Raw genomic sequence first — 27646 nt, forward strand, 5'->3', positions numbered from 1 at the left:
TGAATTATGGTCATTGGTGCAAGAGAATGATAGTCTTCTTCTCTGGCCTGATTCTGGAAGGTTAAGCCTTCAGCTTAGTCAGCATTCAATGCAGCAGTCAATTGAAGGTTTGTCCAGGTTCCAGGAAATCCTAAACGATCACCTCTTTCCTATCCCAAAAGACAGCACACATTACTTTACCCACTGAGGGCTCTGAATTCACGTCTCCACTGTATGGACTGCCGTTTTGATTCCAGCTCATAGTGGTGGCACTATGGCTCATCACCAGCAATGCTGCAATTCAGGAAATTGTCATCGTCAGCCTTGTGTTGGCTCAGTAGGACCTGACAAACTTGCACGTGGTGTTATTCTTGTTCCTACGTGAGCATTCGTGTGACCCACCTGGCACAAACTCTGCAACATTCCCACACTGCTACCATCGCTTCCAATGCACTGAAGCCAATACTCAGCTCCACACCCAGTTCCCTGGTTGTAATCCATCGATATGCATGGATCAGCTGATTGAGATGCTCTTCATTTTGTGGTGTGACAGCTGTTCAAGGCTGCCCAGAACATGGCCTGTCTTTCACATTGCTGCCACCGCTGCTGAAATGCACCACCCACCAGCTCACTGTGCTCACACCCTCCGTTTGGTCTCCACAGACATTCAACAATGCCAGCGGGTGCCATTTTTTTCGCGTGGAGGAATCCAGTGGCACACCTTTGCTTCATACGTACTTCCAAGTCAGACACCATTTTGTCAGACTGCCGCTCTGCCCCATCTGTCACACAGCAACAAACTGAAATATTGGTGGAAAGCCCCAACCTCTACAGCCATACCACCATCATCGGCTTCTGACATCATGGGCCAATGTAAAATAGGAGGTATTCCTTCTGAGTAGTCCTTGTAAGTGGTTATCCAGGACTACTTGACCCTGAAGCTGCAAGGCTTTAATTGCCCTTGAATTATGAACTCTACCTCTACTTGGATACACTTTACTTGTTCGGACTTGGAGCAGGTCTCATTACCGATCTGGATTTAGTAAATATCGTGTTGAAATAAATGTATAAACTTGTAACTTTCACTTAGTCACAATCCTATATCTTTGTTTAGAACGAGCAGAGGTGGTCTTGGAAGACAGAGTATCACACACTAAATTTTAAGAAAGGTTTATGCAGTCATTATTGGCAACTATCTATGCATATCAGATACACATCTTTAGGAGCACTGAGCTCCTATGTTTTTAAAAACACAAGAAAATATTATTGTTTATATTAAGTTCTTCAGGAGTCTGTGTGAAATGTGTAGAAGTTTCTCTGCTGGTAAACAATTCTTTTTTGTAGTGGAAGTCAGTTACAAAAAATGACAAAAAATAAACAAATTGTAAATTTTGTATCTATATCACTAACCGGAATGTTGTAAAACACTTTTTTGAATTAGCAGACTGATGACAGTTTATAGATAAAAACCAAGAGACTTGTTTTAAAGAGCCACAGTACAACAGTAGTGAGTGAAGTAATGCAAGCTAACAGTTGCATATCTTGGGCATGTTAGAAAAAAAGACTCATAAAAAGCAACACTGGACAAAAAAACTTGTTTGTCACTCACACTCATTAACAGCGCAAAAACAGCTAAGCAGAGAAGAAACTTACTTGGAGCACATGTTCACATGTGTTTTCCTTAATATTCATTCAATTAATAGCCTGCTTCTGTGGGTATTTGTGAGTCAGACTAAAATAATAGCCTAGAAATGGGACACTTTGAGGGTTCAGGTGGGCTGAGGTCTAATTTCACAAGTTCTGGTGTGACAATACATTAAAGTGAAAGCTAAGGTGGGTTCAAGATCAGAAAGCTGCTAGCATCAGGTTTATTTTCAAGATGAGACAGGTTTTTACAGAAATGACCACAGGTGATTATCAGCCAAGGAAGGGCTAAGGAGAACGTTTCAGTGATCCTGCCATTCGGTAACTGGCAGACTGCAGGGCAGTATAGAAATGAAAACACCAAACGAGAAGTGCATCAGCCCAATGCCATTCACACAAACATCCTTGTTTTAATTTGCAGAGTCTGATCTGATAAAGAAAAGCACTTCCTGAAAGTGCCATTATATGATGCTAAGCAGGCTTCAAATGTCTTGCCAAAGTACAGAGGGACACTGACATTTGAACTGCAGGAGTTTTGTTTTCCGCTTTGTTTTTCCCCCTGTGACAATTGCATTTGAATAGCTGGAATTTCTAAAAATCCCTATTCCTCCTTTCACCATCATGTAATCCAACTGTTGAAGAAGCCTAACAATGTCAAACAGCTGTGACTAGAGCCAAGTCTGGCACCAGGAGAGACAAGAGTTGGCACCAAACACCATGATCTTTAAAAAAAACCTGGCAGAAACACTGAAGAGGTTTGCCTTCGCTGCCATAAACAGCATACAGAGCAGTAAGTGGAAAAGTGATGAAAAAGACCACAGTTTCACTGCTGGAACAAAGATGCCAATCAGCTAACCACTTACTTGATCTAGCACCTACTAAAGGTTTTTACAATGGCATGTCAAAATTAAGGGCAGTAGCAGGGGCCAAAGGTAATATAACAGTGCCTTTCATATGTCCATCACACCAAACTGAGTCCACAGAACCCATCAGGTACCTACTATCAAGGAGCACCTCTGCGCACAACTGCAAGTTATGCTGAATTAAAAAAAAAAATGCATTTTCCATACAAGAACACATCTGTCTCAATACACTTCTCTTTCCAGTACTTCTCAGTTACACTTTTCTAAGAAGAAATTTGCTCCTAATTGGTGAGGTTGGAGCAGTGCTCTGGAAAGAGATGTGTATGCATTTTTTTCTTTGTTCTTTTCTTTAATACAGATAGAATGGAGAAGAGATATGCAAGTTTTCTTCTCCATTCCCTCTTCCACTCCCAGCTTGAACTGAAAGAGCATGGGCTGATTTCCTGTGCTCTGCATAAGGGTCTGATGAACTGTGATGTGGCCATCTATCTGCCTGCATCTGAACAGATGCCACCATCTTATTTCACACAGGTGAAGAATAGACAGCCATGTAACAGCAGCATTTTTTCAACTGCTTCTAGTTAAGTTTTTAAACTCATCCCTATTAGCACACCCTACATCAAATTCTCCCAAATTTTAAAACTCTACAAGCACCCTGTTCTCAAATAGCAGACTACTTTCTCCAGGCAGACAATCTCTAGTTAGAAGTCAGAACTGTGTGTGATGTATTAAGAGTTTTTGACAGTCTGGCTAGTACTAAAACCTAAAAGAACATTCAAAGCAGACAATAGTCTTCAAGCTACTTATCTGATCCTCAGTAGTAACAATGCACTTTTCATAAATAATACATACAAGCACTCCTAATGCGATATCCATAGGGTTTGTATGAGGAGGTATAAAAGTTACAGCCTTGTGTTGCAACTCACTTGGCACAAATGAAAGGAAAGACTGGGTTTAAGGGTGAAAACCTGACCTTGCCCTTTTTTTCCTTCCCCTTCAAAAAACAAACTGAAAAAAAAATTAAAAAATGAGGATCTAATTGCTATTACCCAACCTTTTCCCAGGGGGCTGCAAGTTCTCCAAACAGAACTGTCAAATCTGAAATCTGAGGACAACATTAAATGACCACAGACCATGGTATCTTTTACAGGAAGATATTTACAGCTTCAGTGACAAAACTAGCACCTTAAAGTCGAGATTGCCTCAGCGAAGAGCACTTCTCTTCCTACCATGTCACACACCACTCAACTCAGGATCACCACAGTCCAGCTCTAAGGGGAGCCGTTCTGCAGCTCAGCACCTCCGAAGCTGCTCAAGCACCAGGCCAAAACAGGGGACTGCCACAAACACAAGAGTGTCAGGATGATGGCTTCATTTTCAGGACTGCAAAGCAGCTCAGGAAAATTTCTTGCAAGTAGAGAAAATGGCAGAAAATATTGTCATTACAGATTAGGAAATCCAGCTGCAATCAAAAGTCAACTTTTTCTTCTTGGATATTTGAGAAGACGCTTACGTATGACATTATGAAGGTGACGGCTGCCTTAGGCCTAAAACTCAGACTTGATCTGCAATATCCTTAGCTAGAAGGCAATATTCTCCCACACACACAAGACTTCAAAGGCCCTTGCCCTTTCACAGCCCAGAAGAGCAACTCGACAACCTAGTTCAATGCTGATGCATTTCCTGACACTGGATTAACTTCAGCTCATCGCCTGTGGCACAGTTTCTCTCTGACACTTTTATGGAATAATTTCTACAACCAACAAAAATTTCTTTCTTTGGGCTACTGCAGGGTAACACAGATAAAACCAATTGACTCGTTAGCAATGTGCACAGATATACTTGCTGACCCTCATTGTTTACAATGGCTACTGCAACATGAGCTACCAAAAATCAACTGCCGTGCAAAATATCTGTATGCAGTGCTTGGTTTTCCAAAAGAAATACAGTTGCCATCTCTATTCCTTCTACCCAGAAGAGCAGTCCTGTTAATTCCAGTGAAATGCAAGGAAACAGTAAAATATGTCTGATTTCAGGTTTTTTAATTTAATTTCTGCAAAACAAAAATTGGAGTAAAAGACTGTTTTTTCTTCTTTATCCCTCAAATTGCTTTGTCAGACATGACCGATTTGATGCCATGACCCCATGGTTAGAGCTCTCATTAGGAAGACTCGCATTCAGCTTCAGTCAGTCACAGGTTTCCTGTTAGGAGAGTATTTTACAGCGATGATTTGTATTTAATCTGCCTACCTCTATTTACTTTTGTATAGGAGAGAATACTGCATTTTTCCACTTCTGAGCAAGCTGAGCTCAAAATCATGAAGATAACTGTCTACACTGTTAAATCAGCACAAAGAGGTAAAAGAGAAAGCTATATAGAAATCCAAGTCAAAAGATCAGTTGTACACCTACTAAAATGCCATGAAAGCAGCATATTTTTGACTTTTTCTGACCACTTGACAGCCTTTCTCCACTCTTCTAATGGAGAGTGCAGACACTGCCTGCAGTTGTCAGTACAGAACAGGAGCTTAAGTCTCACATTCCTATTTTCTCCTAGACCACATAGCATCTCTTTCCCACACCCAACTTCTGCATGCCTACATTCTCGCTTTAATTCACATTTGGCCTAAATTCTCTCTTTCATTCACATTTGGCTGCATAACTCTTCTCTCCCAGTCGTTTTACTCCAGTTGGTCTGTTTTAACCCTCAAGCAATAGGTGCTAGGTATGTTGTGCATCTTCTGTTAGCACATGTCTTGCCATGGTTCACTTTAAGCATAACCAATCTGCTAACCCCTGTACAGCTGCTGGTTTTACAGGCTGTCATCACAAAGACAGTTTGTGTATTTCCTTGCTGGTTTTTAATTTTTAGGAGCCTAGAAACTGAATTTACTCAGTTTAGCTGCAATTTTAAGCACGGAATTTAAATGCCACAATTAGAGAACCAGCTTCCCTTCATTTGGCTTCTCTTCACAAAGTAGCATTGGGGATCACCTAATGTCTCAATATCCTGCATCTCTCACTTCTAACGTGGTTCCTGAACTACTTTCTTTATCCATGCGGGTGTGTCAGGGCAGTGGAAGCTTAGAGACACAAAATCAGTGAGAAAACAGAAAAACAGAACAACCTGAGAAAAAAGTCAAAAAAAATCTGAAGCATGAGAAGAACCTATTGAAATGCTAAGGAACACTAACTGAAAAATAAAATCTCTATTCCTTTCTGTGAAATGGAGAACACAAAAATAAACAAACAAAAACCATACAAACAAAATGTGCTTCTGAAAGAATTACATTCCATCTATTTTTCTCTATCATGGAATTATCCAGAAGAACTCAAATTTCTGGCTCATCAGAGAAACAGTTAATAAAGCCTAATTTAAAAAGGCAGCTATTTTCTAGTCTTGTCACACAGCACTTTGCCAGTAAATGTATGGGACAAATATCTTGAAAAGTATGCACACGTACCTTAAGCAAAAAACTAAGTTTTTAGAGGAAGAGCCTGACCCTGAGAGCTCTAAGAGTCAAGGTTTTTCTCAAAAGCTGAGTATACATTTTTCCATACAAGCAGCTGAATCATGGATATTTTGAAAAGTAGTTTATAATTCAGCTCTATATAATGTATCCAGTGCCATACAAAGCATTAAAAAGTATTTTAAATTGAAAGTTGCTGGCATCCACTGACATAGCAGAAGAACTTAGCAGACCAGTTTCACAGCTGGTTTGAAACACACACAGTTTACACAGTCGGTTTAGTCGCTAATGGCCGTTACCTGTCTTATGCTGCAATACCAAAACATAGTGGTGGTCTGTGGACTAATGCAATGTATGGCAAGATCTGAAGTACACCCTCCTGTCTCCTGGCTGCTGAAGTTAGCTGCAACGCTTCCTAGTGCATTCCAAAGAAAAAGCCAAAGAAAGGCTATGCATAAACCAGTTATCAAATATCCAGCTGGTTCTGTTGGTCTTTTTGTATTGCTGTAGCACTAAATTTGCAGGTAACGTCCAGTGATTAAAAAGTGGCACAATTCAATAGCACTTGTTTGTGTTTGTTTTAACATGTGGTTTACGTTTGTTTGTTTTTTTGAAGGAGAAAGATTACATCAGAGAAGCAGTGGAATAAACATGATCCTTTGCCGTATGGCAACTTTAACCAAGTATGTATTGTAGAGTATAATTCATGGGAAAAGCTACCAAGGGAATTTGAATTTAGAATTCAAAACTGAAGTTCAGTGAATTCATGGGGAAAACAATGAACACTGGGTGTCTCTAAGAATAACTGAGTGTACAGATTAAATTCTAAACAGGCTGGCAAAATTATCTTCAGTTAAACCAAAACTTTTGGTTTTTCTACCAAGAAAAGCACTATGGTTTTAGTTAAGAGTACTCAAGTAGGCAGAACTTCAGGTTTAGATCTCACTCCATAATGAGATTTCCCTTTGGTCCATAAAAAAATTGCAACTCTTAGCATCCCCGTTCTTCCTTACATGACAGCAGTCTGGTGGGTGTTAGTACTTCAAGGCTGAGCCACAGTAGAGATGTTATAGACTTGGAAGGCAAACGAGTAAACTTTTGTGGATGCTCCCTGTCAAAACCAGAAATCATTTCTCCATCATATTCTGCCTATAGCATACATCAAGCTCCTAGACAAGATCTTCGCTTTTATTTTGCTTAAATATTTTTAAAGACTGCTATCGGGGATAACACTGAGGTAATATGAAAGCTGTGCTTTGGCTTCTCCTCCCCACATTTCATCCCGCAGGTCCCACTTTCTGCAGTTTATTTGGCAGAAGGCATTGCACGGCTTCTCATCCAACGCTGCTATGGGAGTCTTCCTAAATATGATTAATTTGCTAATGATACAAATCTCCAAACAGCATGTTAGTAATGTTGATGATTTATGAAATGCCGGAGATGCTTCTTTCACCAGTGATAAGCTCTTGCAAGCCAGTGGTTTTGTAGAAAATCTCTTGCAATTGCTAAGAACATTCTCATCTCTGCATCTTTCCCAGATGGTGCAGAGGCAGAGAGCTGCAGCAAGGATATCTTTAATAAATTGCAGGTTATGTATGCACACAAATAATATAGTGCCAGATTATGAATCTTGCATATGTTCGTATGCAAAAAGCCCAGAGTTTGCTTTGGAACGGAAACAAGCCTCGGTGGTCAAACACCCTGCTAAGTCTTCTTTCCTCCCAGGATTCAAGCGTGCATTAGAAACTGCAAAAACTAGGGAACATATTTCCTTTTCTCAACTGCTCACAATATTGCCCTTGGCACCCCAACAGCCCAAGACACATTAATAGAGATTCTAAAAATAGTCTCAGAAATATTAGCATTTTTTTCACATTTCCTATGCAGATATTCCCTACGCCGCACAATGTACCTGAGACCAACATATGACCACCGCACACTGCCCCACCTGCTCCCAGCATCCTCTTGACCAGAAAGCACTCCTACTACTAAATTGCCCTCAGCTGTGATTAGATGACTTTGATCAATGACACACAGGGTATGGTTTTCTTCTTCAAGCAACATTTGCAGTCAGCTTGTGGTTTCCCTGTGTTTGTTCAAGTTTATGCAGACTATGAGTTATTTTTACCTACGTGGAATAATCACAGATAGCTGAAAATATTTGAGATGTGAGATCTTCACTGCAACCAGCCAAGTTGTTCTTTCTGTTCCGACAAGTTAGCCCTCACTTAACAAAAGTATTTCAGAACTGGAACAGCACAGAAAAGGACAGTTTTGGATCTTTTCCTGAAACACTTGGACTGACGTTATCTAGCAATTCCTATAAAATTAGGCTACTGCACCGTACCTTTGCTGAGTGCCATTTGAGCTTGTTTTTCAGTTACTACTTTCCATAAGCACACTGATTTCTGAAATGTTTGGTTAGCTCTCTCCCTAATGTATTTACTTGTCTCTGACATGGGTGGCTGAGACACAGCTGGAGTTCTATCCAATTTCATTGTCTATAAAATAAACCATTAATTTGTAAGCATTAATAAGCACACCATCTATCAGGGAGTGCGTACTCATGGTGACCTGGGGGGACTCTCCACCAGTGGTGCCTCTGAAGTCAGACATTTGTCCCACTTTTGCAAGAGCAACATCTTTATGGCTCTTCAGATTGCAACACTGCACTGAGACCATCTTGAGTCACCTTGAAGTTACTATTCCAAACCAGTAAGAAGTGCAAAAACTGAATTTAGAAAATGAATACAAAGAGAAGCAACAGACAGGAGGACACAAGAGTTGTGACTTAGTAAAAAAATTCATTTCCTAACTAAAACTGACAATTCAGAATTGAACTGCATGTATTTTGTTAACTTGAGCACAGCTGATTAATGTGTGTGCAATTTAACTTTTACATACCATCAATTATAAAACTATAGTTGAACGTTTGACAGAACAAATGCTACAGACAAGCAATTTGTTTTGTAAATCAATACAATGCTAGTTGCATTTAATAGGCAAAGGAACAGAGTGCCTTACATATGCTTTTTTATATGTACATCTGTGCTTAAACAACCCTCAGTTTTGCTCATGGCTATTCTACAGTCTTGTCTAAAAGCTGGTAAAGCCATTATTGCCAAAGAAATCTTGAAGAAGTAATTAACAAATAATGCCCAAACCTACCTTCATTTTGCTAACACAGTCTTACTGAAAAATATGCATGCAAATAAACCACAATCATCGCTTAATACAAACAGCAACCTATGATACCACAGACTGTCTTCAAGTTAGACAGGGCATTAGGCTTTTAAAACCATTAAACATTTCTTCTAACTCCAAATGGGCTCCACCTTGGTGCTTTGCTTCCAGACTGAAATGATTTGCAACTATTCAGAGAAGTGAGGCTCTAGGACCATTGCTGCACTCCTGGAAACAGAAATGTTTGAGCAAAGGTGAGGAGGTCAGACAAGGGCAAAGTCCAAAGTAATTTTAAGTGGTTCAGCTAAGTAGGGAAAGCTAATGGGAAACCATTTTAATTTATTACAGTCATCCCTTGTGAATAAAAGGACAACGTTTTTCTTCAGGAGCTTGATTACATAGCAGTAAATCCCTCTGTGTATATAAAAGACCTATGGACAGTATAGATCAAATGTCAGAAATAGGTTTGCACTTTATGTTAGACGTGGGAGAAAATACTAGAGTTGGGAATAGTTTTAGATACTCAATCTTTTTAAAAAATATTTCCAAGATATATGAAAAAATGTGTATTTTATTCTGCCATGCCCATCTACAAAGACATTAAGTAATGCTGTCTTTGCAATACACTTTTTTGGACCTTCCCTCTCCAAAAAAACCCAAGCCAGAAACATGTTTTTGAATATAAAATCATGTTCACATTCTCTTCTCTCCCCAGCACTTTCTGCTTCTTTTGCTAGTAATAAATGCTGCTTTAAATATTGGCTCTAATCTCTGCTTCATAGAATCCAGACAGAAGTAAACAAGCAAACAACGCACAGTTCAAGGTGACAATAATGTCAGAAAAAGGCATCTTAAAGTAAGACTAATACCAGGAAAGGATTTTCTCTAATAGCATACAGGGCTTTTTTCAGCATTTCAAATTGTTTTGTTTTGTTTTTTTTTTTTTCCCTAAGTAATTGCTAATTCTGATGGATATATGTGCATAAGTGCAACTAATAATTATTTCATTGTACTGGTCTGAGACGGAACTGGAAAACATTTATGATGGTGAAAATTGCAGCCACTCAGCCCAAGATTCGTATTGAAAAAAAGATTTGTTTAATCAGAAGCAGGATTTCTAGGTTATGGAGTAGAATGTTTCAGCAGTGAGGAATTACTGAGCTGCCTCAAAGCAGGCAAAAAAACAAATCTTTGGCTTAGGTAGTAACACAATCATTACCTGTCCATGGCAATTTTGTATCTTGTGCATACCCTGTTTTTCCACACACTTTCCTGAAGTCATGAGAAATGAATACTCTGAGGCAGGCAGTGCTTCAGTTCCATACAGTATGGGGCTGGGTCCTTCTCTGCTGCTGCAGTACAACAGCCACCAAATACCGCCTGAAGCATGAAACAGCTTTCAAAGTAGTTTCAGTAAAGCTTGTTTTGTCCCCTCTAATTTTCAGAAACCTCGTCCTGGGTTTTGATGCCATCCTACAACACTGGAAACTACTGGGAGATCAATCCTGACAGTGCTCAGGGACTACATCATGTTACACAACATCTCAGCACATGCAACAACGAACAAGAGGCCTTTGCAGAGGTCTGGGGACAAAATTAACTTTACCAAAAGCTCAGTTATAGGGCAGTAATGCTTCTCGTGAGCATCATTCATCTACTTAAGGGCAAAATGTAGCCACTGTTGGCACCTTTACTACATATTGCATACTGCTTCATCAGACACTCATTTCCATACTTCTTGACTCCACTGCCTTGAGCTAATGCTGCTGTTTGAACTCTTAGCCACGTTTGGTAAAGATTAGAGCGCCTTCAACGAACCTTCCCATACAGTAGCAAACAGACACTGCTGCAGGTACAGTGTAATTGCTAAACATGTTGAATTTTTAACTTTCAATGCCTTTATCATCACTTAAGAACTTTATGGCAGTTTAGACAGGTTGATATTGACTCCTGCCAAAGCAGGCTCTAATGTTTGTGCTCTGTCTGCCCACAACACTTCCTGTCATTTCTATTGGCTAAATATTCCTTTCTGTGGTTTTGCAAAGTGCCCTTCCCTGCTGAGGACTATACGACAATGGTTGAGTTTCATCTCATCTATGGTTTTTTTGAGCTCATGGGGAGCAAAGGGAGAGGAAGAACAACGAGGGATGGGACCCAAAGCTAAACAAAGCTTCTTTGATCCTTTTGGGATCAAGATGCTGTTAAAACACACGATTAGTAGAACTGTGAATTTATTGGGACGGAATTGGTTACTGTCACTGTACTTCAGCACAAACTTACATTATGATTGTAAGTACAAAGTGTTCATTCTGTTTGTGGCTACGAGAATTAATCTTTTCCATGTGCAGAGAGGCTGCGCGATAATTTAACTGAGATTCCTGTTGGTAGTTTGGGCAAGCACTCATCAGCTGCAGGGCTTTCAACAATACATGAGCAGCAGCTCCAAGAGAAAATGATGTAATTAATGCATCTGAGAGCTACCAAGCAGGACTGGAGTGGTCTGCTCGTTTCAGGGTTTTCTTCCAAGTAGGTTGTCAAAAATCTTGAAACTAAAAGGTGAGTTTCTCCCAAAACACTTCAAATACTTAACTTTGGACAGGATCCAATAACTAATGGATTCTGAATGAAATTGTATGCTTCTAATATCTTACACTGGCCTCAATAATAAGAAAAGGTCTGATCCTCATTATTAAAAGTGAAAAAGTAATTTGGAATGTTTACGCGGATGGCAGCTTTATACGCAGGATAGAAGTGCTCCAACTGCATTTTCAATCCAGCTGGAACTGAGTTTTCCTTTTTCTTTTTTTCATGAAATTTCATTTAATATGAGTACTATGTCTTAGTAAGGCAGCTGTTGGCAGCAAGCTGTGAAATTAAAGTTGAGCTGGTTATTATTAAGAGCCAAGACATAATATACTTTTGTCAGAGAGAAGTTTTTCTTGTAGATATGTAACCTATATTCAGTAATTAAAGTAGCTAGTCAGTCAACCTCACTTGGTGGGAAAATTAATCCTAATTTAAAATATAATTTCCAAGTTGTATAAATTGCAACCAAAAATGGGATTGCTATAGCTCATTTCAGTGAGGTTTTTAAGCATCCAAAGCACCAGTGATTTCAGAAACACAGGAATTAAGGACTCCTAATTCTCACGGCTGTTCTACTAAGATGTGTGGGACTTTGAGGAAGGCACTTCTGATAAGATCCCAAACGGGAATGAAATCAGGATCCTTCTATTTACTATTATCCACTGAAAATTTTTCTCTCAGCCTGTGCCTGGAGGGAATCATACCTGTCTTCTTCCCGCTGCAGCAAATGCTTTTATAATTTCAAGATGTAAACATGACCTTCCTCCAGCTTCTCTTCAAAGAAAGCAGTGGTAACTTTCACATCTTGCTCAGAATCTCCTCTGGGATATGCCAAGATGCACATTTCAAAAACATCTGCCCAAAGGTGTTCTCAGGAAGAAGGAACAGAACAGGACTTCGCACATTAGAAATCCAAGCCAGGTAAGTAATGTAAGTTTATATATTAACATATTATTACATCATTATCTATATTTATTTATATACTAAAGCATTGAGCTGATTAATCCTCATCAGTTAAGCTGACTACACTTTGTAAATTCATTTATTTCCCAAACTGTTTGCCTTGAAGTTCAGTTATCAAGGGTAGCAGCGAAACTGCACTATCATTCATCTCAGCATTTGACCAGCTTCAAGTAACTGTAAAAACCAAAGATCTTGCATCTGACCAAAGATACAACACTAGTTTCTCCTTTCTTCAGACACAGGCTCCTGCGGACTTCTGCAGCCGCATGAATCCACTGTCAGCCAGAAGAGCAGCTGGCTTTTTTCCTGGTTTTCTTTGCAGCTAGATCAGTGAGCTGCTCTGCCTCACAGCATGATTGGTACATCAGCACAGGGAAGGAGAAACAAACACAGCAAGGCTGAGGTCACCCCTTTTGATGTCATGGCAGCTCTCAACTTAATCCAGTCTTGATACCATACCTGCAGTCTACTAACACAACTGCTAATAGAGACAGCCTCACTGCTCACAAGGTGACCATTCTAATGCATCCTAATGGTCTAATGACCATTCAAGTAGGACACTGTAACTAAATCACTTCTCTACTTAAGTGACAGCTACTTTTACTTCCCTGGAAACATGCAGACTTTGAGTCAGCAATTCTTGAATCTATGTTGGGTATTTGTACCTCAGTCCTTTCTGCAGGGGGACATAACTACTTTGCAGGTGTACTTCAGGTCATGCATTCACCTTAGCAGTTGACTAATGCACTTAGAGAGAGCCAAAAAGCTGTACTAGATATCGAGAAAATGAAACAAGAATTAGTGGGGATTGCTCACGGGTGTTTAGTATCAGTGAACGTAGTGGCTGGCTACAGAGTACATGTAAGCATCTCATCTTAGATGCTGCCAACAGCTAGACTTCCATCAGCTCAGCTGCTACATAGAAGAAAGGAGAAAAAGATTTTCTCATCAGGCAAGTGGCCATTGTCATCTTTATTTTAAAGAAGAAATCTTGGCAGGTTTTTCACCACACAGTTCTTTAACTGTAGAGCTTTTAATGGATAAGAATAGGGTTTTCCTCTTGTGAGATTACATGCATTGTTAAAGACAATTGGATCACATCTCTTCTGTATAAAAAAAAAACACACAACTTACTTGTCAATATCTGTAGAGCTAAAATCCTCAGATCAAAAATATACTTAGGATGTCCGTGAAAGCTGAGAGCCATCATTCTACAAGTATTACCTTGAAATACAAACTCATAGCAATATAAAAACACAAGGCTGGCATGAAATTGGAATGAGAATAAAAGAATACATGAATCACACGCACAACTAATTAAACATGAAAACTGACTTTACAGCCACTTACCTTCACCATTGTACATTAACACTGAACAGAACAAATTTGAGCAGCATATTTTGGACATTTACAATCTGGAAGAAATATTTCTTTTAAACTCGTGTCAGGATAATACAGTTTCTTTTCCAAGGTCTCATGATTTCAGGCCTTCCTAACAGAAGTGAAAAGTGGTTAGGATTGAACACAAGGCTTGGATGACAGCACTTAAATGAGCCTGGAAATCTTCAAATTTACAGTGTCAGGGATAGCTGAGTAACTTTTAGGCTAAGATCTCAGTGCAAAGCTTACCTGTATTCAGTAAACTTGCAAGTTAAAGCAGTCAAATTTTGGCTTCCCTTTTTCATATGCAAAAATCCAACCTCTTCATCAATCACTGTCAGGGACCATCTGAAAAAAGCCTCCACAAGTCACATCCCTGTTATTTCTTCTTTACTAATATTTGATTTGTGGATTATAATACAAGCTGTACCTACTGAGGTCAGAGGTCATTAGAGTGTATAAACCATTTGAGACACTACAAAAAAACAAAAACAAAAGACCAACCAGATACAACTTAAGGCATGATTTTCAGTAACTCTGAAAAAAAGCCCAATATGCATTACCCTTTAGGAGTAGATGCCAAGAAAAATCTCAGAAGTTCATGTTCCAGTGACCACAAGATTGCAAGTTCCATACTGTTTCTTCTGGTAATGGTATTTGCACCAAACACAGAAAGCATCCATTTGAGGAAGGACAGAGAGCATCATGTTGGCACAACAAAACCCTTTCATTAAGGAGACATCTGTGGCCCTTAATAGCACGTCTGCCATGGGAGGCAGCACCTCGCTAGATTGGATTTCAAACCAAGTTCTGCTTGAGGTGTTGAGCAAAAGAGAATTGGCTGCAAGAAGGATAACACAAGACTAGAAGGTTTTGTTTACCGTAGAATTAAAGGCCCACTGCACAATTAACAAAAGACAACCAGTCTGTCTGTGGAATGGCAGACAATATTTTGGGCAAGAGTTTGGCTTGCCAGAATAAGTGTAAGAATGCTTACTTAAAGCTCTCTCCTGAACCCACTGCCATTCAAACAACTTTTCTAACTTACTTCCCTGGATGAAAGCGTGAATGTAAGGCTCTTGAGAAAAAGAGAGAAGACTCCAAAAATGTTGGTTTGCCAACACAGCAGCTGGGTCTCTTAACACCTGCTGACACGGTAACACCACTTGGTCATCTTCACATGCTACAGGTTAAGCTTTCAGCAAGATCTCTCTCAACGTAAACCCTCTTCCTTTGCAAAGAGCAGGATCCTCGCCCTTCTCATTCACCTGGAAAAAGCACCCCTCGTAGAAACGGCACTTAAAGGATCCAGTCCCTACAGATCAGGAAAGCACAGGTCCAATTTTCTGTGCAGGACCACTGTGCCCACAGGATGTTTGGCATTAGCTCAGAGACTTCTGAGAAGGTGGGACCTAATTTTAGGTTCCGTCGCCTCTTACCTCAGGTGGGACACAGGAGAAGCAGAGCAGCCTCCTTTGTCAGCCTTCTCTTTCCCTCCCTGTCGCCACCTCAAACCAGCAGCAACCCCCGCAGGACGAGAAAAAGGGCGGGAAACAGCGCTGTGGTGAGCGCGGGAGGAGGAACGGCGCGGCGCTCCTGACAGGAGGCACCGCCCATGGACAGGGCCAGCGCCCACCCTAAGTACAGAAATGTTTCTTGGTCACCCGTGCCTTACTTCCTCGTGATCTGAGTGACGAATATATTAAAACTGGAAGAAACATAGCAAAATCAATCATTTCTTTCCAATAATCTGCTTCTGACAAAATACAAGTCTCCAAATAGTTGCAGAACAGCTACTATTAAAACTCGATCTCCAGCAAGAAACAGAGAACTGTGTGAACACGGCGTGGGAGCTGCAGGACAGCAGGGCTTCCACTGCTGCTTGAACACTGTTACCACAAAGTGGTCATGAATGTTGCTTCTTACACGTATGCCTCCTGGTGCAGCATTCACCACTGCTTCCTACGCCTAACTTGCTGCAGTCCTGACACTGAATTGCCGCTTCTGTCATAGACAATTGCCAAGCACAGAGCCAGCCCACAGCTCCCTGAGCGAGCTGTTCGTTTGGATTAAATGCAGGGGAAGAATAAAACAGAAAGCCTTAGAGAAGCAGAGCTGCTGCTGCATATGAGAGCATCCAGTCCTGTAGTGGAAACCATACCGTTATTGCAACACTTGCACTGGTAAAACACACACAGCAGAGCTCGCTGGCACAGCTGCACACTTCACTGCCACAGCCAATTGCCTATGTCCTGTTTCTAAAGCTGGTTGTAAGTACATGTCTTCTATCCAGCTTTCTCATTCTTGTTTTTCTGTGTCTGTTTTAACACGACGTGAGCGCAGAGGAGCACTCTCTCCTAGTACTGCGGCTGCTCACAGTCCCCCTTCCTTACTTACACTGTCATGAAACCACAGTTCTGGAAGGATGGGAACTAAACCAAGGATTTGTTATTGCAGCAGAGGGATGACACCAGACATGCAAATTTCTGGACACCAGAATTGTTCTCTGCTGGCAAAAGGGACTTGTTAAGACTGATGTAACAGAGATGCTTAGTCATTGGGGTTGAGCTGTCAGTAGATGCAGATATTCTCTAGCAGTATTCTTTTAAACTGTGCTACATCTTGGGTGCAAGTCATCGAACACAGTGACAAAGTATAAAAGACATCAGTAAGCTGTGCCTTTAAAAAAAGAAACTGAACAACACGACAATACAGTTCCTCCTCAGACAGAATGCAGTACGTGCACTTTGGGGAGAACTGAACGTCAGTCAGGGCATTACTTCTTGCCAGGGCTCCTCCTCTGGAGCCATATCGAGTGACTTTCCTCCTTGAACATGTCCTAATGAATACCTCTGTAGCCTTCACGTAAAATCCTTCCCCAATCGTTTTGCCCTGATGGATAGCTTTAGAGCCTTCCTTCACACAGCTTCAGCTGCTTTCCAGACCTTTATTTTTCTCCTTTTTCTAAGTGTCTGCTACAGGAAGTTGCACTCGGCTCTTTTACCGTATGTTTCTCTCAAAACTGACATCTTTGCGTTGTAATGAAGGAACCCCTGAGTATTAGTGACAAATTAGTCACCAGCTAAAGACTACTTTCTTTTTATTTCTATACCAGGTGGAAGATATTAAAATCTCAAGACGAATTTCTCCTACTGTGCTACAATAAATCATCCCCCAGTTGTTTAAGTGACTTAATTTTGCTAGCCTTAAAACTCAAAAATAAAAATCCCCAAACTCTGTTAATAAAGAAGTAAAATAGTGTTGCAGACTTCATCAAAGAGACACCAATGTTGAAGTACCATAAGGAACATATTTTATTTCCTATGTTTATATTAAAAATGAATGTTATCTTTTAAAGATGAATCTCCTTCCCAAGAACAAAATATCCTATTTGATAGTTAGAAGCATCACATTAAAAAGTTAGCAAAAATCTTTTTCCTTTGTTGTTTAATTATCTAACTTAATACAGAACAATACTTTCAGTGTCTACAAAAGGTACTGTACAGTCTCTAAGGAAATGTGAAATGGTGATGTTCTTTGTTGAGGAACTTGTGAAGAAGCAGCAAAAAAATAACCTTAGGTCATAGTTTGCTGAAGTCACAGCAATACACCAATAAATAAATAGTGAAAAACTAATGAAGACCGAAATTTGCCTTTTTTCTTTTTCTCTTTTTTTCTACAAAGAGCTCACAGTAGTATTTTAATAGCTATGTGCTTACTAAGAAGGTGATAACTCACAATATTAACTTCATAACTGCAGACTGACAGTTTCATATTTTACAACACAGATAAACTTCTATGATTATAAATAATGTTATACATGAGTGGCTCACTCAGAACTTGTAATTCAATGGCTTCACAGTTACATGCTCTTAACCATCAGTAGCCTATTAAATAACCCAGGTAGTGAAAGAATTCCTTTTACAACTGAAAGCAGCACCAAGACCAAGATGTAAAATCAGCCCTGCCCCATCAGCAAGAGAAAGGAAGCAGCATCTATCAATAAATACAGAACACCAAGTCTACATGCAATTGTCTCTTCCACCATTTGCCAAAGAAAAAAATGAGGAGTGGAAGATCAATTAAAAAGCAGAAATATAAAACCAAAGCATTAAAGACGACGAGATATTTAAGATCCCACAGCGCTTCTTACAAGTGCGGTGCATCACTCCCCCGCTTCTCCCGGGGGAGTTCCAGCTCTGATAATTACTTTCTGCCTGCTCACAAAGTTCAAGTTCAAAATAATATTCGTTTTCCACTTCCTATCCTAAACCAGGGCACGATGCTTCTGTGCACTGTTAAGCAACCATCCCACTTTGCAAACAGATAAACTGCCGTTGTAATTGAATAATCCTGATTTGTGGCAGCAGGGATAGGGGGAAGAAGCAGTACTAGTATGTAGGAAGGAAAACACCCGATTCTAACATCAACGCATCCTACTTCCAGCAGTAGCATCCTTTATTACTTTCTATTCTAAACCATCGTCTCCACCCCTTACCCCCAACCCTGCAGGGGGATATAAGTGTTGTCTCAAATCCAGCTCATAAGTTTTACAAGATCTCAAATATTTTATAGAAAACTCAGTTTGTTTCCCTAGTCTCTCATCCCAGTCATTTCTCTTTCTCAAATTATCCGAATCCGCCGCAGCAAACAGGAGGGATGGTTGCCAAACAAACAAAATTAAATCATATGCTAAAGGTAAATATGGATTTTTTCAAATTACCGCCTAAAATTTTCAGGTGCAGAAGCACTGAAGAGGGAAATTCATTTTAAGGAGAGACAGCAAACGTCTGTCAAAGTTTCTGAACAGAAGAGCCTTGCATTGCCTTGTACACATATTTGTAGCACTGCTGAAGGATGGTGCGTTTTAGGTCAGAAACCTAAGTTTGATTTTTATTCAAAGAGTACTGAATTTTATTACAAACTAGATTCCTCTAAAGTAGACATTTACACAACAGTCTACAAACATTAAACAGAATTAGAATCTTGCTTATTTTATAGCAGTAAATAAAAATAACTGGTGCCTGCCTTATTTTGCTGCTAAAGAGATAGCTCCACCAACACCCCCAGGAGCATTAGGTCATAGAAGATGTTGGATGGAATCAAATCACTGCAAAGGTCTCTGTGTGCAGGAGGTTCCATCTGCTGTTACGGCCAGGGCTGCGGCACCTCCTGCCTGGGGAGCTGTACGGCTTCCACTGGATCTGGATTTCTTCACTTTTGCTAACTGCTGCAAAAGACCTTTGCCAAGTTGCTAATAAGGCCTATGAGTGCAGATAGCACAGAGACATGGCAATTCCTGCTCCTGTTTTGCAAGGCTTGGACGCTAGAGAAGTCAGTCTGACTTCCACTGACAGCCTTTACAACTGGAAACTTTTTAAAAAAATACACTTATGCAACAGATACAGAAGATTTAAAACTGTTCCCTCTCAATAGGGGACATTCCTTATTTAAATGAGATGACTGAAAACCAGGGAGATTAGGACCAGATCTAGCATATATTTGCCCACAGTTAAGCACAGTGAAAGAGATGATTTATTTTGCTACAAGCATTAAAGCTGACTCACTCCTAATTCTACATCTCAGTGGAGAGGTGGAGTATCAATTTGGCACTTTACAAAAGAGTTTAATAAATAAAAAAAAAAAAAAAATGTTTTATAAAACCAAATAGTATTTTTTTTTTTTTTTTAAAGTAAAAATTTGGACACAGCCAATAAAATGTTCAAAGGCTTTACTTACAAAAGTATTACATGTCATTCAAAAAAATCTGTGCTTTTTAGTTTGATAAAGGATGGATAAACAACATCTCTTTTCAAATAAAAACTATTGCTCAATTCTAAAAAAAACCTAAAATATTTCAGCTGTTTCAGCCACAAAAATTGAAAGAAAAATGCATTTGCATAGCAGTGCTTCAGCTGAAGTTAACATGATCAGTATTTACTGGAAGTGAAGCATTTTGTAAGTACATCTGGACTTTAATTAAAATCTTAAATAATCGTTAGGGAGTTACAATTAAACTCTAATGATGGCAATCCAGTACAGAGGCACAGTCACAAGGGGAATCAGAACTGGTGATACAGATCTACATTCAAAACTGATCAAAGTTATTTCAAAGCAGTTGTAGGACAATGAAACGGCAAAAAACTGAATCAAGCATTTCATCAAAAGATAGAACTTGCAATAGATGCGAAACTTGCCTTTAAGACAGCTGATGAGGATCTCTGCGTGGTGCACGGACTAAGCTGTAAATAACAGGGGCCCTGAGAACACTTTGCTTACTCGACCTACTTAAAAAACAAGAAATTTCAGATGCCTTGCTTCACTTTCCCCTCACTGTTTCTTGTGGATGCTTGAGTAATCCTAGAAGCATTTCCACTTTTTAAGGCATTTGCTGAGTTTAAGAAATTTTCCCCACGTCCTCTTGCCTTTGTTTAGAAATACAACTCTTTCCTACTCTGCTCGAGTTGGTCTGAGAAGTCGCTCTCTTCAGCACAGAGCGAGGCATTAGTTCTCTGTGGGTTAACTAATTACCATCTGGGCTGACTAGTCCCAAACTGTTCTTATTTAGCATTTTTATTTATTTGTTTAGCTGGGTGGTTTTCCTTCTGAAAAGCAAGGATGGCAAATGAGGATTTCTGCACCATAAGACCAAACGTCTGGAGTTAGGCATCAAAAAGTACAAAAATACCAGTTTTCTTAAAACTCTCTGTGCAGCTAAGGAGGTACAATTAAACTTGAGCTTTCTTTAATTACTGCAGCCCAGAAAAGTAGGAGCCCACAGGAAGAGCTAGCAGAGAGGAACCATTTCTGCAGAGCAACTTGGCTCTGACCAGGCTTGCAGTCTGTAGTGCTGGCTAATTTAAAAACAACCCCATAGAATTTTTTTGCTGTTGGAATAATGGAAGACTTCAGTTTTGCTGAATTATTAGCTCGTGTCACAGCAATGGCAAGTTGAGGTTCTACTATGCATCAATTTCCTCTCAAAAAAGCAGAGAGGAGATGAATGACACCGGTATTTCATGCAGCACTCACGCAAAGACATGGACATGAAAAGATCTTAGGTTTGTAATCAAATACCTTAAACTTTCATTTCCTTAAGAGAAAACCACTTGGGAATAAGTTAGAAATGGACTATCATCAAAGAAGTTTCTAACATCTGAAAAACAAACTTCTATAAATTCCTACCAGTCTCTGTCCATCAATAACAACCCTTCACCTGCTTTTCAAATTGCTGAGGCCCAAAGCACAGGCTGCCTCTCCCTGCCTCAATCCTGTTTTCGCTTTTTCTATTCAAACCTGGCAGCAACAAAAAAAACACAACACAACAGCAGTCTTTCAAACAACAAAATCCCACACCCCAGTGAAACACGCAATCTGCTTCTACAAAAAATGTCAGTCAACAAATAGGCACAAATTTCACAATGGCTGAGGTCATTCCCTTTAAGTCATTAGGGTTTGTGGGTGAGTTTTCCTGGTGGTTTTAACATTGGTTTCTGTGATTGCAGTTATGCTTATTTATGCATTTAGAGCGTATGATCTAATACACTTAGGTTTAACTACTTCATTCTTTTGACATTCTTTCCAAATTATAAAAAGGATTCTTGGTGTTTTCACTGCCTTGGTAAAGAAACAAAATTGCTGTCCACATAATTTCTTAAAAATACAGAACAGAGCAAGTACTCGTTGAATATAACTCAAGGAAAAAACCCTACACCAGACATTCCCCTCCTCCGTATAGCAGTTGTTTTTGTTTTCCCTCTAGCCATTTGAGAGCACCTACTACTCTTTAGAAATAGATGCTTTGGCTGGCTTTAAACAAAAACAAAACCAACAATATCAGACCATCGATGTATTTCAGTAACAACTTATAACCAACACTGAAGTTCAGTTTAATTTTTTAACCTGTTTTTACGGTTCTACTTTTGAAAAAAAAATAATTCATATTGCATCTTCTACAGCCACTTGGATCTATACATGCACTGTATGTCCATTTTATTTGATGCCTTTTGGTTATGATCTGCTAAGGGTCCTTATCTGATAAAAAATCATGGAATTCAATTTTCTGTTTTTCTAGCTGAAATTAAATGTACCATTTTTTCCCTCCAAAGCAAAAAAAAAAATAATCCCAAGCAACCCCCATTCCATTTTAGGTGAGAAATTCACCTCAAACATTTTCAAAAAGCTCCAGTAAAAAATGCATACATGCACCTCTCCCCCAGCATACTGCGTGCAGTGCACGGCTGCTAGCATCTATAAATAAGCAGCATTCAAGCAATTGAAATAACCTTTTCAAACATGAAGCCGTGGCCGTTCCTATACAAGGTATTTCCAGTGTCTCCAGAACTGCTCTGCATTTCCAAGCACGCTGTTAAGAGAAGCAGGAGCGGACAGCACCCAGCAAGTTTCAGAGGAGACAGAAAGGGCCCAGTCCTGCTCCGTCCCTGCAGCTGGAGGCAGCAGCTCACCTGTTGGTTCTCAGCTCAGCATCACCACCAGCTACAGCCATCTTCAGTCCGGATGCAACCCAACCACAACAACAGTGACAAAAAGTAATTCAACAGCACACAAAACATTCTGAATTTTTTAAGACACCAAACCAAACCCCCATCTCCCTGTTTCTATAAAATACAATTCATGGCTATGCTGCTTTTTGCCCCTACAACAACGTTCCAGGCTCCCCTCTCCCTTACGGCTCTTTTCTTTCTAGTGTTTTTCTTAATTCAACTCCATCTAAGCCAATCCTCCACAAATTACAACAAACTTTCCTTAAAATTCCCCATGAGCCTTACCATGCCTGGCAGCATACTTCTGGCTTTCTATGGAGCCTCTGCACTTAAACACGAGGGAAAACACCTTAACACAACTGCCCTAATGAAGCATTTCCCGGAGACAGTAGAGGTGACAAACAGAATGAGAGCAAAGCCAAGATGCCATCTCGACTTCAGGCAAACAACCTCTTCTGACCTCTGGCAGCTCCCACACTCTATTAAACAAAACGTATTCTCTCCATGTTAATGAACCATGTACAATCTAACAGATAACACTGATGCTAAATAAACATGTTTATAGGTGACTTCTAATGCTAGGACTTAAGCAGCTGCAGACAAACAATTTTAAATGGGAAGGATTATGCCCATATATTCCTTTTCTTCTCATTTTAGGTACTTTTGGAGTAATTTAAATACAATTAAAGTCCTACCAGGAACAGCAACTGAAAACAAGTTTAATTAATTTAAATTAAATATTCATTCTGTGACACATTCACTGGAACTGTTGATGTGGTGACAGTCACTGTTTTGAATCCAATTTTCCTCTCCCTCTTTTTCAGCAGTAAATCAACTTCTTGCCAAAGAAGGAAATGGGGTCTGGTTTTGTACACTGTGATCAAAAATATTTTACAAGGTGACTGCACAGTCCTACATCCTTATTCCTGTTTTCTCATCTCTCCTGATTCAACACTTTGGCAGCACCAAATCTACTGGCAAATGGCAACACCTCCAGGCCCCAAAGACAAAACCAAGGTACGCAACTATTTGCTTCTAATTGAGAGGCTTATCCTCACCTGATTAAAATGGGCTGTTTGTTAAACATCCTTACTTGAGTTAAGATCTGCAAATAAGGATGAAGAATTGTTTTAAGAATTGGGCTGCCGTGAACAATTGTTTTTTGATGAGACCTCGTAAAAACAGCCCCAGTCAAGATGGTCTTTCTGGCTTTTCGTTAGAAAAGTGAAGGAAAGTTTTGCTCACTTCTACCTTTTCCTCTTTGGTGTAACTATTTTCTGTCCTGTGCAGTACAATGTGAAACGTAATGAAAAGAACTCGATTGTTAGTACAGCAATACCGCTGTTGCTGTGAATAATACTCGTGCATGCAGTAATGATCCATCAGAAAGGGCCGCACAAATTTTCCCACTTAATCTAGAAAATAAGCCCTCAACTTATGGGATATATTATGTTAAAACTGCAGAGTTCCATGGTTTATGAAAAGGATCTGAATTTGCAACTTAAGAGATCATCCCTAATAAAAGTTACTACAACGAGGCAAAGTTAACTCAAACATTTTCCTGGCATTCTAAGAACTTTTTTTTTAGGAACAAAATTTTAAAAGCATTTTTCACTGCACAAGTAATCTTAACAATCATTTCCACAGATTAAGTCTAACAACCTGTGAATTTATTACAGAAGAAATTTACTGCAAGGAATAATTAGTCTTCAGCACTGTTCTTGCTTGCTTTCCAGCTGAAGACACCTTAAAGCCATCTGGTTACTGCAAAATTTGGCACAGAAGAAACAAATCTTACTGACGAGAATTATAGCTGAATTCAGAATAGCTGCTTTACTACTACACGTCATAAATAACACTCGGGAAGACAGCAGAAAATTACTGACTTCTTTAATTGTTTTCTTTCTCAGCAGCGTGTACCTACACACACCGACACACAAACGCAGCCACAGTGACTTCAGCAGGGCACTTTACTGGCTTGAGTCTTAACGTACCACCAACATTTGCAGGATTCTCAGTTAAACTATTTTCATTTTCAGAAAAAATCCATCACATTGGCCATCTATGGAACAACAGCAGGGGAACACGCAAGATTCTCGAAACGGCATTGTGAGGTCATGGTCTTCACATGAATACGTGAGTTAAATCCCTTTGTACAATCGAGCTCCGTCTGTACACTGAACACTGAACGTGGGACTTACTGATGAAGGGGGAATTACCAACAACATATTTATTTCTCCCTAATGAAGCTTTTCTAATGAAATCTAATACTGCCAAGGTTGTGAGATATTTGAAACAGGAGCTCATTTCAAACCTTTCAGCCAAATGCTGGTGATACCATTAGCGAGGCGTGGGAATCGAGTCTGTACGTAGTGCTGGACAGAAAGTGAGCTGAGGGGAGCAAGCTGAACAAAGCAAAGCAAAATAGAATGGTGGCCTCAAACCAAAAGACTACACACTTGTTATTAGGCCAAATGTTTTGACCTGCTGGTTGGGGACATAAAAGAGACAGAGATATGAGAATTGGCTGGATGATTTGACTCAAAAACTTAATTTAATTTTGCATCACACAGGAAGTTTTTTTCTTTCTTTCTTTCTTTTTTTTTTTTTTGTAAGATGCAAATTAGAGTAAAATCAAGTTATTTGCTGTAGCATCATTGGAAGTGAATTTTCAACATATATTTTTAAAGGTTTTGGAATATTTCCAAAGCTGTAAGCACTAATTGTTTTCAGGGTATTTGTACAGTAAGCCTTTCCTATTTATGTATGTAATATTTGAGCCCACAATATTTGAGACTTACATTTCAAGACAGAAATAAGAATTCAGGTTTGCATAAGAGAAGAAACAGTTTATTCAAAGCAAAATGGGCAAGGAGAAAAATTATCTCGTATGTAGTAACGTGTAACACAAACCACAATGCAACATGGGATGCATGAAAGAAGCTACAAAACATCAGCTTATACACAGAAGCTGTAAGTTAAGATACATCCCAGCTTTTAGGGACCAGATACCCCTAACGCAAGCAGATTGGGCAGAAAGCATTTTGCCGTGCTTTCCCAATGTTTTCGGGGAAAACCTCCTGGGAGAGAGCAGCGCAGACAGAGGAGCTCTCAGTAAATCCTGAAGTCCGCAAGAAGGATTAAACAATGCGATATTCCTGCAACTGCCCCAAACAAAGTCAAGGGATGCGTGAATTTGACACCGTGCTGAGCAAAATTCCCGTTAATAAAATTGATTAAATGTTTATTGGTTAACCATACGCATTTAACAACTAAAATTTCACCCTGCAAAACACAGCACCGTTCGAAACGTCCGAAAACAGTTGTGTCCCATCGCTAATTTCCGTTAGAAACTGTGCTGTTCGCTGAGCTCGGGCACAACTTAACGCTCCAAAAAGTGTACTTCAAGAGCATCAATCACCCGAGAAATTTCCCTCACAGTAGCAATTGCAAAAAAGGAGCATAACTAACTTTATTTAAACGCACATTTCAGTTCGCAATAGAATAGCTAACCGAAGCCGGTTTAAGGTAAGCCGGACGGTCCGCAGCGCATCAAATAACCGCACCAATTAACCCCGCCGCAGCCGCGCCCGTAGGACCCCGAGGCGGTGCCGCGTTTCGCCCCGCAGCGCACCCGCGGGAAGCGGCGGTGCCGGGACAGGCGCTGCGCTCCGCTCCGGGTCCCGCTCCGCTCCGCACCGGCCGAGGACGCGGGATCTCCGCGGGCAGCCGCGCACGGGACCCCGCCGCCTGCAGCCCCTCCGCGGGCGCGGGGAGGGCAGCGGACTGTCGTTCCCCGCCCGTACTCACCGGAGCCGCAGCGCTGCGGAGTGTGCGCGCCCGCCGCGAGCGCAGTGAGCATGTGCGAGGCAGGCGCGCATGCCCGCGCATAGGAGCGGAGCGGGGCGGCGGCTCCGCACCCCGCGCTGCGCCCACCCCTCCCCGCTGCGCTTCCCCGCGGTGCGTGACCTCGCGACGGTCCGTGCCCAGCGAGCCCGACCTGTTGCTTCCCCGGAGCAAGCCCGCCTCAGGGCAGCCCCGCACCGCTCCGACGGCCCCGCACGGCCCCGCATAGCTCCGCATAGCCCCGCACGGCCCCGCAGGCGGCCGTCCCGCCCCGCACCTACCGCACGCGTGGGGCCGCGCCGCCTCGCAGCGTGCGCCCTCGGAGCTGTCCCGCCGCTCGCTACAGCCCGGCCCGGCGGAGGAGGAGCTTCCAGCGGCTCCCGCACGTCGCGGGGCCCGGCCGGAGAGCGGGGCAGCGTCTCGTTGTGGTCACCAAAGCGTCCCCCTGAGCGAGTCCGCTGCTGTGCCTGCTGTGCTCGGCGCTCCCCCGCGCTTTCTAACTTGCTGGGCCGTGCTTTCATTTAGTAGCAGGTACTCCCTCAACGTGCTTTCGGCTTTATCTGGGTTAATGCTCTGAACCTACTTTTAGCTATGTTTTTAAGAGAGATTCTTGGTTTAAAACGTGGGTGTTTGAACACAACCTTATCTCCTGTGTCAATTTTTAAATGTCAGTTTTAAAAGAATATTTTGGAGAAGTTTATTTCTTTCGCACACACTACCACAAGACATGCAGAGCTGCAGGAGCAGCCTCACTCACACAAGGCATCCTTCTGCTCTCACCGACTCGGGCATTGCACAGCTCCTGGTCCCCAGGGCTGAACCCCCACACCTCATGCCATCCTGCTTCTCCCTCCAACATCCCCGCGGAAGCCGGGCTGCATCCGTGGCCGTATGGAGGCAGAAAAGCCGAAGAGCACAAAGTTTGTCTTTGTGCTTCGCCTCGTCCCAGCACACAGGTAGCACATATCCACCCCTGCCCACCAGTGTACCTGCTCGCTGGGGAAGCAGCCTGGCCACGGCGGCATCGGGGTGTTTTGCTTCTGCGCCCTGCTCTTCCTCTTTCCTCCCCCCTTTCCAGTAGTTTGGGGCTGCGTCTCTCCTGTTCTGGCTCTGCAGCGGACGAGAGCCTCCAGTCCTTGCCCTGACAGCTTTTATTACACCTAGCCCTTTCCTCAGGAAGGGGAGATCCCAGGAACCGTGGTGGAAAAGCCAAAGGAACACAAAGGGT

At 41.1% G+C, this 27646-nt stretch overlaps 1 protein-coding gene across 5 annotated transcripts in view; it reads right to left on the minus strand.

The window, feature by feature from the left end:
* Positions 1 to 26744, minus strand: part of EYA2 (EYA transcriptional coactivator and phosphatase 2) — a 90091-nt gene extending 63347 nt beyond the window's left edge. For 3 of the 5 annotated variants that reach the window (XM_042832475.1, XM_042832474.1, XM_042832471.1), the window contains exon 1: positions 12430 to 15344. The gene's annotated coding sequence lies outside the window, so the exon portion shown is untranslated. Of the gene's footprint in view, positions 1 to 12429; positions 15345 to 26382; positions 26413 to 26699 lie in introns of those variants that run through there. The other 2 variants (XM_042832472.1, XM_042832473.1) reach the window with 2 other exon arrangements.
* Positions 26745 to 27646: the final 902 nt, after the last annotated feature.

This window comes from Centrocercus urophasianus, unplaced genomic scaffold (genome assembly GCF_019232065.1).
Source record: "Centrocercus urophasianus isolate 14NV4802_14NV808 unplaced genomic scaffold, USGS_Curo_1.0 seq_38, whole genome shotgun sequence".
NCBI lineage: Eukaryota > Metazoa > Chordata > Aves > Galliformes > Phasianidae > Centrocercus > Centrocercus urophasianus.